The sequence below is a fragment of the Zalophus californianus genome, chromosome 14 (assembly GCF_009762305.2).
Source record: "Zalophus californianus isolate mZalCal1 chromosome 14, mZalCal1.pri.v2, whole genome shotgun sequence".
Lineage (NCBI taxonomy): Eukaryota > Metazoa > Chordata > Mammalia > Carnivora > Otariidae > Zalophus > Zalophus californianus.
Window position 1 is genome coordinate 11,861,830 of NC_045608.1, and position 13,514 is coordinate 11,875,343.

Here is a 13,514-nt window from a genome sequence, read left to right on the forward strand (position 1 = left end):
CCGAGCACCCGAGAGCAGGGCGCACCGCGCACCGCATGGGGCTGGGGCAACCGCGGCCTTCTCGCAAGTGGAAGCAATCAGATGTAGGGAGAATGGGCGGCAGGAGAGCTTGATACCCCTCTGGGAGGTTCCACAGGCTTTCCAAGTGTTCTTTGAGTAAAACGCAAACCATGCCCGACTTCCAGTGCAGGATCCTAGGAGCCAATGATCTAGCCCCTGCCTACCTTTCAGGACTCAGCTTTAACTAGCTCCCCGCCCGGGACATTCAGCTGGGTGGGGTCCCCCCAGACCCCAGGCCCTGCTTCTGTTGGAGCTCGCACCATTCTCCGCCCCTCTCCTGTTCCCCGCGTGGGAGCACATAGGAGCGGGGGGGCGGAGGAGATGGAGGCCAGGCCAGTTTCTCCTTTTCAGACCGGGGATGGGAACAGCCCAGGGGGCCGCGGCCTTTTCCCGAGGCCACTGCCCAGCCCCTCCCCCGCACCCGGCCAGGCTTTGAAGAGCGCGTTTTATGAACTTTTCCATTTTCCTTCTGGAGGCGTGTTTGTTCTTCTCAGTCACCTCGGGTTTTTTTTTTTTTTTTTTTTTTTTTTTTTATGAGCTTCAGAGCTGATCTGCACGTTTTCCACTCCGTGTAATTTCAATTTGAACTCTCCCCGGAGCGGCCGTTTCCCTCTTGTGGCCTGCCAAGTCGTTTGAAGGCTGCGCAAACATTCTTCCTACCTCCTGTCCCCGCGAATCTCGGTCTACACCCGCGAGGGGAGGCGGAGGCTGTTCCGGCGGATCGGAGCTTTTCATCAGGCGCCTTCAGACCCTTTTGGAGGGCGAATTGGGGGAAGGGGGCGCATGCGTGTGCACAGTCCCTAACCCGTGTTGGAAGTCTCCCGACGAAGGTAGTGGAGACGCGAAAGGGTTGGGGCTCAGCTGAAGTGAGCTTCCTAAGTGTCCAGTACTGCACTTTCCATGGAATTCCTCATTCAGTTTTCAGCCAGTTTCCCAGCTAGGAGGAGTTATGGTCATTTTTCAAATGAGGGAAACTGAGGCTGAGCCATGAGGTCAGTTACCCCCGCTACCCTGTTGGAATTCAATTCCAATTTTGAGCAAACCTTTTTTTAAAAACAATAATTATTAGTGATGACTTAATGTAACATTATTAAATACGTGTAACAATGGCCCTTTGATAAGCAGCTGTTGTGTCAGCCACTGTTCTAAGCCTTCTTCTACTCATGCATCTTTCACAGATATTTTTCATAATGCTTTTATGAATTATGTACTTTCCACATGGCAGATAGGAAAATGGAGGCACAGAGAAGTTGTCTCCGGCCCCAAGTCACACAGCAAGGAAGAGCTGGAGTCAGGATTTTTATTATTTTATTTTTTTAAGTAGGCTCCACGCCCAGCATGGAGCCTGACACAGGGATTGAACTCACAACCCTGAGATGGAGACCCTAGCCGAGATCAAGAGTCCACGCTTAACGGACTGAGCCACCCTGGCGCTCCTGGAGTCAGGATTTGAACTCAGGCACAGGCACTCCTAACCACCACTATCATTGCCCTTGGAGAGAGCTTTTCCCACCATTATCCTGAGTCATGTGAAAGAAATCCCAGGCTTATTAACCCTGGGCTGTGTTTTCTTCCCCAAGGTCACCCTGGGGACAAACAGGAAGCTGGGGGGTGGTGCAAGGAGTTAAGTAAGGCTGTGGCTTCAAAGGCAGCCACCACTGGGGTGCATAGCCTTGGCTCTGGGCAGCTAGCCAGGGGCACCAGTCTGCAAGCTAAGGGCTGTCCACCCTCCATCTCCCGATGGACGATGGACCCTCCCTCCTCTTAGTCCAAGAGCTGAGCTGGTTGTGGAGCAGACTGGGGGCAGATCTGGGAGGGAGGTCTTGAAATTGCAGATGGGAGAAACAGATCAAGTATTGCTAATAAGAATAAAAATAATAATAGTCACCAGCATTTATTGAGCAACTACTATGCTATGCCTGATGAAAGGCTCTTTTCTTATGTTAATAGCCCTGTAGGTGGGGACATTCAGTTAGTCCCTTTAAAGAACACAGAGAGGTTAAGTCATGTGTTCAGAGTCACAGAGCCAGTAAAGTGGGTCCCCAGAACTGTAGTAGGGAGGAGGCTCTCAGTGGGGGCTCACTTCCTGTAAATTTGGCACATTTTGACACCAGCTGCAAAATAGAATGAGCGGATCTCGGGGCAGTCATGCTGGCTACCCTCCAAATGGGGAGACTGAGTCCTGGTGAGGGGTGGAGCATGGCTTGAAATCCCACATCAAGTCAGGAGGGGAAACAAAAGTAGAGCCCAAACGGTCTGTCCCTCACCATCTCCCTCCTGGGCCAGGGTCCTTGCTGCAGCTCCGAGGAAGGAAGCAAGGGAGTGGCCTGAGCCAGACGTTGGTTTTCCTTCTGGACTCAAATTAGTGTGTGACTTTGTGCCAGTCAGTCACCTCTCTGGGACTCAGTTTCTCCCACTGCAAAATCATGGTGGTACAGGGGGTTAGAGTATTTAATTACTAAGACCCTTGGTGATCCTAATATTCTGAGAAGCTCATGAGGCCATAGGCCAAAAAGCAGATTCAGGGCCAAGCAGAACCAGTCCCCAAATCTGAGGGTCTATGAAATCAAGGTCCTGAGACTTCTAGAGGGTGAGTGGTAGTGGGAGGCTCGCTGGATTGCTGAAGAGATGCTCTTTCTTTGGCGGGAGCCCCAAAGGCCTCTTGATGCCAGCCCACCGGGATTCTTCTGAGGCCTCCTTTTCACAGGGCCATTGAGCCCAAGGTAGGGGGCTGGACGGTGAAGGGCTTGGCTGGGGGAATTAGGCTTGGCCTGGGAGATTGCCTGCTAATGCCTGCATAAATATTCATCCAGAGCAGCCTATGTGAGTACTGACTTGAGACCCATATAGACACGGCGCACCCCTATTTAACCCACCCTTCTTCTCCTTCTTCTTCATTGTTATTATTACTGCTGCAATTTAAGGACTACGCCTTCTCTAGCCCCTACTATATAAGCAGGTTACAATACTGCATCTCCCTGACCTAAATCTGGCCCAGAGCTGGACCACCCTTGACGCGATCACAGACACCCAAAGCCAGAGTCCCAGGAAGTAGATTGTTGGTGCAATGACTGGTATCATCTGTGCTGTCGGCCAAAAGCTCCAGAAATGTGCCGATGAATGTTTTGGGGCTGATTTATTGAGATATTTCTATTCCTAGTGACTCCGCAGGGGGGACCAGAACTTTTCACTATGGAAATTTCAGGTTTTCCTTATCTGCTCCAGGAAATGGGAGAGGGTGGGTAAAGGATGGGTAAAGGGGGCTGGTGCCCAAGGCAGCAGATGGAGGCGTCCTGAAGGCCTGGTGGGGAAGAGCCTCTTGGGAGACCTACTGTGGATTTCAGTCAGCGCGTCACCTACCCTGCAGGGTGGGCACCAGCTGGAGGTAGGGGGCAGACAGCATGGATAAGCCGTTGTCCCTTCACTTACAGCTGGATGGGGCCCTGAACATTATTTTACAGAGCCAGAGAGGGGCACTCACTTGGCCAAGGCCACTTGGGTCAGTCCTCCCATGGCCTCGAACTTGACCTCACCCACACTGCTGGCTGCCCAGCAGAGCTTTGAGCAGCAGGGGCCAGGGATTGTGGGGTGGTGGAAATGGTGGTGGGGGGTGTCTCCCTAATGGTCCCAGGGGTTGCGTGGGGGTGGTTCAGCGCTGATGCTCATCCTTGGCCTCCCTGTGCCCACGCACCCGAGGCAGGTGCACATTTTTCCACATTTTGGGCTGAAGAGCCTTGCCTAGCTTTTGGGCCTGGGAAGGAGGAAGAGAAAGCAAGGCCTGGAGAGTGGGCAGTGCAGGGGAGGGAGCTGCGAGCAAAGGGGCTGGCGCTGGATCAGGCAGGGCCGCTGAGTGACGATCCCCAGGCCCTGAGGTTGGGGCAGGCTGCCAGGACACACAGGGGGTGGGGAGGGAGATCCCCGGAGACCAAGGCACACAGAGGAGACCCAGACAGAGGTCAGGGATAGACAGGGCAAGGTGGAGAGAGAGAAAAACACACAGAAAGGAGAGATGGAGGCAGGTTTGGAGATGGGCAGTTGGAGGGAGAAACAGACAGAAGGCAAAGGAGGCACATGGGGAGACACGGGGAGTTAGAAAGTCGAGACGGAAGGCCGCAGAGAAGGAGAGACAGGGAGATAGGCAGACCCAGAGAGACAGAGAAGGCAGCATAACCACAGGAGAGAGACAAGACAGAGAGGGAGGGACACAGAGAGGAAAGGAGCAGGGGTGGTCAAGACAGAGAACCAGACGATGGGACAGTGGACGGAAAACCAAATGGATGTAAATGCATTCACTTCAGGGCCGTGATCTGAGGTTATCTGACACGTGGGTCCCTGACTGTCCCGGCCCAATTGGTCCTGGGTCGGGAGACCTCTGGCCCCCAGCCCCCAGGGTAAAGGTCTTTGGCTACTATTTGTAGTGGGCCTGGTTTCCTTTCCAGATAAAGGGGTTTTTATAAGTGGTTTTTAATGACCTCCCAGTGCCAGCACACCCTGTCTTCAATTTTCAAATTTCACTCTGTGTGCCCTGGGTAGGCACCTGGGTGTGCACGGGCCAGGCTGTCTGCAGCTGGGCAGGGCTCCCGCTAGCCACGCATTGGGCACTCAGAGCATCCCCGTCCAGCCGCAGAGTTGTGCGCGGTGTGCACGTGTGTGTGTGTGCACAGAGTCACACAACCTCCCCACATATGTGCCCACACACCCTCGTACAAGCCCACGAGACACACATACATGCTTCACTCACCGTAGCACACACGTGTGGATACACACGCATTCAACATTTGTTGAGCACCTACCATCCTCGGAGTCCTGGGCTGGGTGTTTAATATGGAAAGAAAAAGAAAGTGAAGGTGCCTCTCTCGGGCGCCCCCTAGAGGCGGGGCTGCCAGGGCGCCCTACAGACAGGGTGAGCCAGAGGGAGGATGCTGGGGAAGGGGCGCTGGGACCGTCCCTTAGGGTCCGGGGCACAGGGACTGCCCCTCTGACCTTGGGAATGTCTAAATTCAGGGTCTGTGGTGCGGTAGAGATGTCCAGCACCTCGCCGTGGTCAGAGCCAAGAGCACCCATCTTAGTGCGGGTGAGCTTGGCCCAAGTCAGATCTCTCAGAGCTTAGACTCTGCCCTTCAACCTCGACCACTGATAGGAGAAATCGGAAGGCCGGGGGTCCTGTCCCCCCATCAAGTCTCGGAATCTCTCCCCTATATCTCCTTCTTTGGGAAGTCAGACGTAGGGGCCTGCCTGTCTTCTACCCCAAGTTGGGGGACCCCATCGTCTACTGCAAACGGGATCTGTGGGGAGGGGGGAGAGAGGTTCAGTTCCCTTTCGTGTTGGCCCCTGCGCCTGGGGAGGATGCACGTTTCCTTCGATCTGGGCTGAGCGTACTGACAGTCCCAGGTGCTGCTCCTGATACTAGCTGGTCTTTCTTTTCATTTTGCCTCAAACATCCCAATGATTGTAATAACAGCTAGTGTTTATGGAGTGCGCACGGCACACAGGGTGCTGCGCTAAGCGCTTTGCAGGGATTGCCTCATGGAAGGCTCAGAACAGCCCTGGAACATGGGGGCGGGAAAGGACTGTGGATCCCATTGTACAGATGAAGAAACTGAGACCGGGGGAGGTGAAGGCATTGGCCCCAAATCGTACGACAAGAATTGACACCCCGGCAGACTGACTCCAGAAGTCGAGCTTTTATCCAACATCCAGCCTTGTAGCAAATAGTTCTCATCTATCTGTACAGCCTTCAGAAAGGGCCAAGACATGGGATGTGGGACGTGTGTGTCTGTGTGTGTGTGCGTGTGTGCATGCACGCCTGTGTGCACACGCGTGGCTGCTGTGGTCAGCGTAGATTCCAGGGGTCAGCCGGGAGCTGCCCTGGGACTCACACGGCAGAGGCCCAGGCCAGGGGGAACTTTCCAGAAAAGCGGCCATTTCCTGACTGCAGAAAGGGCCTTGCCCGAGCCCACCAGCTCATTTAAGCTCTGCTTTGGTCCTGCTGCAGGACTGCAGAGCGGCCCGGCTCTGTGCCCAGCCTGCCTGCCGTGTAACAAGATAGTTTATATTATACCGCTGAGCAGAAATAAAACTACTGAGTCAAACATTGCAAACAGATGCTGCCGGCCAGAGCCCAGGGTCCGTGGCCAGATGCTGTTGCGAGCACCCTGGGAGGGTAGAAGCAGGGAGTCTGGTCCCTCCAGACCCTGCAGGTTGGGGTGGGGAGTGCCGCTGGAATTAGAGGTTTGGGGCCCCCCCCCCCCCCCCCGCCGCTAAGGGGCTTTCGGAAGTGGAGAGGGGAGGGAATAAAAGAAGGAAAGGGGGGATACCTTTCCTTTCTTTCCTTCCCCATGCACATTCCAACCTTGTTATCTGCCAATTTCTTAATGTTCTTAATGTGGGCCCCTCCTGCCATGAAGTGGTGAAGCCCAGAAAGCCTCCCTGAAATACCCCAAATAAACACACTCTCAGTCCCCTAGAACCCCTTCTGAGAAGATTCTGCCTCGAAGCTCACAAGAGAGTTCTGGAACTTCTCCCCTCATGCCGTCTCCCAACGCATCTCTCCTCCTGCCGCTCCCCCGCCCCTCCCCGCACGTCTACCACTTCGTCTTCCAGACTAGAGCCCTATTTAAATCCCGTACTGATAAAGTCATGCTCTTGCTCCGCCACCTTCCGTGGCTCCCCATTGTCCACGGTAGGACTTCTTAAAGAGGAGCCTGAGGAGTGCCTGCATCAGAGTCTCCTGGGAGTGTTGTTAAAATGCAGATTCCAGGGCCACGCCCCTGCCCTACTGAAACCGCCTCTTGGGGGCCCAACAATCTGCATTGTAAACAATCTGAAAACCTTTCTGGAAGGAGGCAAGGTGCTATTATCTTTTCCAAATGAGCACAGCGTAGAGTGATGAGGGTTAGTTTAATGCAGCGTTCTTAATTTTTAAAAAAATTTTTATTGTTATGTTAATCACCATACATTACATCATTAGTTTTTGATGTAGTGTTCCATGATTCATTGTTTGTGCATAATAGCGTTCTTCATTTGGTTATCCCACAGATGCTGAGAGCACCTACTGTGTGCTGGGCGCCGGGCTGGGGGCAGGGGAGACAGAGGGCACAAAGTCAGCACCATTCTGGCAGTTTTGTATTTCCAGTGACTTTGGAGCAGGAGGAGCTTGGGGACGTCTGGCTCCTCCGGGAAGACATCCTGGGGAGGCATCCCAGGGCCCAGAGAGATGGAAAAGTAGATTAGCCGCCAGGATTCTGGTCCGTGCTCCCGGTGGAAGCCTGGTGTCAGCAAAGGCTCTGAGCAAGGGGGTTGCAAGACTGGATGCAAGGCAAGGATAATTCATCGGCATCGCAGACTTGGATGTGGGCGGGAAACGTGAGGAAATGGGAAATGCTCGCTTTCTCATTCTGCTTCTCTTTCCTGGAAACTTGGAGTATGGGGACCTTATCTGGTCTTTCCTGGAAGGCCCTGGAAGGAGGTGTCTATGGCACTCTGGAAGTGCGGGTTGAATGAATGAATGAAAGAAGGGCAGCAGGAGAGGAAAGGGGGAACAAAAGAGAGGGAAAGACAAAAAGAACGTGTAAGGAGATAGGGGAAGGAGGAAGGAGACAGCGGGCGGGGACCCACTGTGTGGTTGGTAAGTTCTGAAGCTATTGGGAATAGGGTAGAAACTGTGTGTGCGAGCGTGTGTGTGGACAGGTGGATGCTGAGGGTTTGTTCTTGGAAGCCAAGGCATCACGGGCACGCAGGAGAGACTCCTACCCCACCTTCCATTCTCTTGTGCGGGACGAGGAAGACGGCAGGGAGGCTGATAGGAAAAGGTGTTGGTGACTGTGGTAGTACGGAGCTGGGGGGACAGGAGGTGGCTATCAGGGTGGGCAGTCACAGAGGCGGCCAGGGAAAAGGCAGTGTGTGTGTGTGTGTGTGTGTGTGTGTGTGTGTGCGCGCGCGCGTGCAAGTAATAGGCAGAGACATTGAAAGCAATCAAAATAACTCTGATTAACACTCTCTCCCACCCTCTCCCTCCCCAATCCATTTCCTCCCAGCCAAGGTCCAGGGCAGACACGCCTGACGGTAACCCTAAGAGGCAGGGGAAGCTTGAGCAATTATTTTTACACTAAAAAAAAAAAGCCCTCCAAGATGCCTGCGTGCTCAGGGCCCCGCCAGCCGAGCGCCTGAGGTTCAGGCGGAGGCCCTCGCCACCCCATCCTTGGGCACTCCTTCTCTCCCAGCCTCCATACGGTCTGGCCTCTCTCTTCTGCCTGGCCTGTGACAGACAGCCCGGGCCAGGCACCCCCGAGAATGCCCCCTCCCCCGCCGGGGGCCTGTCCCCCTCTGAAACTGATCCCGGGCCTTTGGATCTAATTTGTTTCTCTGTCTGCGGGGTTTGGGGGGGGGGGCTCGCCTGGAGACACGGTGGTCACAGGTGACATCAATCATGTCTGCGTCTTCCGAGGGCTGGGGATAGGATATCAGAGAGGTGACCAAGCATTTGCCACATGATTCAAATCATCTCAGCATTGATTAATTGGGTTCATCCTGAGATTCTGAATCATAACAACTGTTTTTCTCCTTCACCTAACGTCAACAGGCCCTTAAAGGGGAAGGATCCATTTACCCAGAGCATGGGGTGCATTAAGTTGATGAGCTCCTATTAAATGTTAAATGCTGGATGCGTTTTAGACAAACTCGATTTGCTCAAGATACTTTTCAAAGGTTTTGTGATGATTAGACATCTCTCTCCCTGCCTCGCCTCTTCCTCTCTGGCTTTTCCTGGGACGTGTTTTGGCTTCAGCCTCTGACAGATGGGATGAGGGAACGTGTAGGCTCATAGACAGGGTCCTTTGAGAGGGGCTTGGGGGGCAGGGGGAGAGCCCCCTAGGCTGTTTAAAAGTGATACAGTTTCTGAAAAGTTTAACAAGGCAGAAAACAATCCCGGATGCCAAATTTGCCTTCCAAAAGCTAAATATCCGGAATGCCTCCTGCCCCTTAAATGGAGGAGAAAACCGTACTTCCAAGCCAAAAAAAAAAAAAAAAAAAAAAAGCAATTTTCTAGAGAAGAGAAATTCAGTTTCTGCACTGGTATGGGTTCTGGAACCGGGAATGACTGACTATGCTTGGCATGGAAACAAAACCCAGTTTTAATGCAAATCAGTGAAAATGGGGATCTGATCACACACACAAAAATAAATAAATAAAAAATCAGGCAACTTGCCTACTCTGTCTTTCCTAAAAGGTGAAAAGGATGCTCAGCAGGGCGCCCATCGTACTGGCTGTGTGACCTTGGACAAGTCACCGTGTTGCTTTGAATCTCAGTTTTGGTTTATAATAATAGAATAAATAAGATTCACTGGCCTATTGAGAAATAACTCAAAGAAAAGTTAGGGGAATGTCTCAATGGATTCTTGGTAGACTTCTATTTATTTTTATTTATTTATTTTAAAGATTTTATTTATTTATTTGACAGAGAGAGAGAGAGCACAAGTAGGCAGAGAGGCAGGCAGAGGGAGAGGGAGAAGCAGGCTCTCCACTGAGCAGGGAGCCTGACGTGGGACTCGATCCCAGAGACCCTGGGATCAAGACCTGAGCCGAAGGCAGCCGCTTAACCGACTGAGCCACCCAGGCACCCGGTAGACTTTTAATAGTTAAATGTGTGTGTGATGGGGATGGTGGTGCTGCTGTGGTGGGGAGACTCGGGTCCTCCATACGTATGGATACGTGTGGTTCATAAAGTTTCAAAATGTAGATGAGCTCCAAGGTTTAGCCTTGGAAGGAGAAACATTCTGGGCTGTGATGACCCGTGCAAACAGGATCATTTAGAGCCAGTTTGCAAACGTGGGCTCGGCAGCCCCCAGCAATGTTGGAATAGTGCGTTGGAAGTTGATTAGCACATCTGGAAGGTTCTCGGGGACAGTGGAGGCTGCTCATGCCCACGTATCAAACCTCCCCGGAATCCCCGTCAAGCAGTGCGTTCAGAAACTGGGAATGACCTTGGTCCTCTGTGAGCCCAGATGTTCCTAGTGATGGAGAGAAGGTGGTTGAGGCTTTGGACAAGGTCACCCAAACCTGTGTGCCTCGGGTGGGCTCTGGGTTGGGCTCAGCCTCACCACCCCAGGCCACGTATCCGTGGCTGTGACCGCCACCCCTTCTGAGCTGATCTGTGGAGGGACTGGGCTCTCCTGGTGCCCTGGGGGATAGAGAAGTGGCTGGGCAGCCCATAGGGGCAGAAAGAGAGGCAGAGGTGGGGTGGGAGGAGCCCCAGAAAGAGAGGAGAGAGAGAAAGGAAGGAAGGAGAGAAACAGGGAGTCAGGCAGAGAGAGAGAGAGAGAGAGAGAGAGAGGACAGAGAGCTACAGGGAGATGGACAGAGAGGAAGGGAAGAAGCCAGAGATTACTAAGAGTCTGGGACAGCACGGAAGGGACCGCAGGGGAGAAAGGGAGGGACAGGGAAAGGAGGGGAAGAGTCAGAAGCAGAGGGCGGGAGGGAGCCCGCGAGGGTCAGACACACCATACCACGCGTGCAAAGAGAAACTGACACACAAAGACAGGGTCGCAGGGGGAGCAAGACGACCAGAGCCAGAAATGGGGAGCGAGTGGGCAGATCCCATGCTTGAGACGTAAAGGATACTGACTTTTGTTTCTCCCCCAGAACACAGAATTCCCTACCAGCGTCACCAGGCCTTCAAAGTCCCCGCTAGCTCAGCCCGGCACCCGCAGGGACGCTCGCTGCTGGGCTATCACAGATGAGGCATCGGTCTGGGGGCTGGATTGCGTCAGGGGAGGGATGGTCCGTGGAGAGGATCAAAGGGAACCAGGGTCCTGGCTTCACTGGCAGGACTCCCGGTGGGGCCCTGCAGGCCTGAATTCCTGGCCAAACCCCCAGGAAACATTCTGATGGGCAGATAGAGATACTCCAACCGCAGGCCGCCTCCTCCCTCTCTCCCTCCCCCTCCTCTTCTGCCTCTCGCGTGTGGGTTGAAATCGGCATTGAGAGGGTTGGCCAGTGCTTAACTGAACTCCAGACGGCAGGGCACGCTCCTCCAGGGCCCCCCAGCTCTTGAACCTTACAGCAACACGTGCGGAGGAGGGGCGCTGCCTGACAGAGCTGTCCGGAGACCCCGTGGAATGATGCTCAGGGCTCAGGAGGCAGAACATGCCGGTGTGGAGTGAGGCACCCTTGGGATGAAATCAGGCTGCATCGTCCTTGACACCTTGTCTTCTCGTACGTGAAATGGGGATGATAGGAATACCTCCGAGGGCCCTAATTGGGATCCCCAGTGCCAAAGCTCGGAGAGCCCAGCGCCTGGTGCATTGTAACCCCGGGCCCGTGGAGGCCCTACAGTGTCTAGAAGACAGAAAGCAGATCGCTGTCGTGGACAGGGGGTAATATATGGCATCTAGCTCCGGCCGAGAATTGAATTCAACCTCAGCTGGAGAATTAGAACATTGTGATTAGAAATGAGAAGAGAGAAGGGACAAAACACCCTGTCTTCAAGTGCACGATGACAGAGCACAGACTCTGCGGGCAGCCCAGGGCGGGGGCTGGGGAAGGACAGGGCAGATCATATTAATATCAATAAATTATATCTGCACCATGATTTATGGCTGCGATGCGCTTCCCATTATGTTATCTTCCAGCATTACAGAAGGACGCACTCTCCTGATGATTGTCCCAGCCGTTTTCACGTAATCACTGCTCTCAGTGGTCACGGTGTTGTCTGGGCCACTGTTGATGTGATTCTCCTAGTTTCCACATTGGAGAAACTGAGGCTTGTCCCAGGAAACAGCTGGAGCCAAGATTTAAATCCAGGCTTTGTCCTGCTGGGTCTTTTCCCCGCGTTTCCCCTCATCTCATCCTGGGAGCAAGGCAGCCTCTTTATCTTGTCATTTTGTCCTTCTATGGAGTCCGGCTTCCTTCTCTCCCATGGCGGATTACTCCAGTTTTCTCTTGCACTCAGGCCAAGGGTGAAGGGGCTCAAGGGTCCTCCTGTCCAGCCCCGAGGTTCTCCCATCTGCCTAACCACCCAGCACTGCATCCCCAGCCCCTGTGCCCACGGGAATGAAGAATTCCCCCCAGCAGCTGCTCAGTTGCAGGGAAGGCAAGGGTGACCCGGATGTGGACTTGAACTTTCAGGTATTCCCCGCCTTCCCCCAGCCACCACTTTGGCTGGCCTTACCTCTGTCTTTGAACCTAGGGGCAGCCTGGCTGGCATGTTCACCCCGACCTCCCTCTCCCCTTCACCTCCTTCCCCTTTCTTTCAGGAAACCGACAGCCCTGCTCAGGGCTGAGCTGATTTGGGGACCAGGTTCATTTAGCATTTGAAGAGTGAGCTATTCCAAGAATGTGCGGATTTAGTCCTGGAAGTGGCCCTAGAAGGAGACTGGCTCGGCTTCTGAGCAGGAGTACAAATGAGCCCCCTCCCCCTCCTGCGATTTCCTTTGTCTCAATCCAAAATCCCCCTTTACACGATCCCGGAGGCTTCCTAATAAAATAGAACTGTAACTTTATCTAAGACGAGTGCAGCACATGTCGAATGGATAAGGTGTAATTAATAACAGAAAATAATGTCTCCCCCCCCTTCTGACCTTTCACCCCCATATAAGTGTCTTAAGTTTTATGACAGCTAAGAACAAAATGAGTGTATGCATGCGAGCGTGCACACACACTCACGCGTGCACGCGTTTGTGTGTGTGTGTGTGTGTGTTTGCGTGCGAGGTGCATGCATGCGCCCGTGTGTGCGTTCGAGCCGAGTCTACGAGGGGCCAGTGTGTCTGTCTGGTGAGTATTCACCTAGCCCTGGCTGGAATTGGTTTACGTTTCTGGCTAGACTGGCCTCTCGCTGAACCCAGGCACTGCCTGAAACCGATCTGATCTCTTGAAGTGAGGATTCCATCTAGATCTCAAAATACCCTATATCTATTTCCATGCAAAACCTCGGACAATGCAGAAGCCGAATGTTACAAAAAACGAAGGGGATGCATGTGCCTGTGTGTCCGCATGCGCACGCGCACACGCACATGCTCTTTTGGAGTCCCCCAGCGGCCGCTCAGTTGCAGGGTAGGCAAGGGGTCCCCAAATCAGCTCAATCTATTATATTTCAGAACCAAGGTGGGTGCTGGGGAAGGGGGTATGGATAGTTATTTGTGCCCGTAGCAGTGCGCAGGAAACCAAGATGAACGTTTCCTTGGTCTTGATGCTGTAAATAATTGGGCATATGAGGAACTCATTACGGACAATGTTCTCCTAAGCAGTTGTGGTCCCCACCCCCAGTGTGGCATCATCCTTGCTGTTTCTCTAGGAGAGAATGGAAGATCTGTGCTTGGCCCGGCAGGTTGAGGCTGGAGGAAGCAGGGGAAGGGGTGAGGAGAGCTAACCTCACAAGATTCTGTAGACTGTTTTCTGCAGTTGGGAGGGGAGGGCGCTTGAACCAATACCGTTTGTCTTCATGGTTCCACAACTATGTT

The 13,514-nt window shown here is 53.4% G+C and overlaps 1 long non-coding RNA gene across 11 annotated transcripts in view; it reads left to right on the forward strand.

Moving 5' to 3' along the window:
- LOC113913015 overlaps positions 1-13,514 on the forward strand; it is a 124,965-nt gene that overhangs the window by 11,633 nt on the left and 99,818 nt on the right. Inside the window, exon 7 of one of the 11 annotated variants that reach the window (XR_003517066.2) lies at positions 12,312-12,516. The exons of 9 other annotated variants lie outside the window; for them this stretch is intronic. This is a non-coding gene — a long non-coding RNA (uncharacterized LOC113913015). Of the gene's footprint in view, positions 1-10,698; positions 11,733-12,311; positions 12,517-13,514 lie in introns of those variants that run through there. One more of the 11 variants, XR_003517064.2, reaches the window with a different exon arrangement.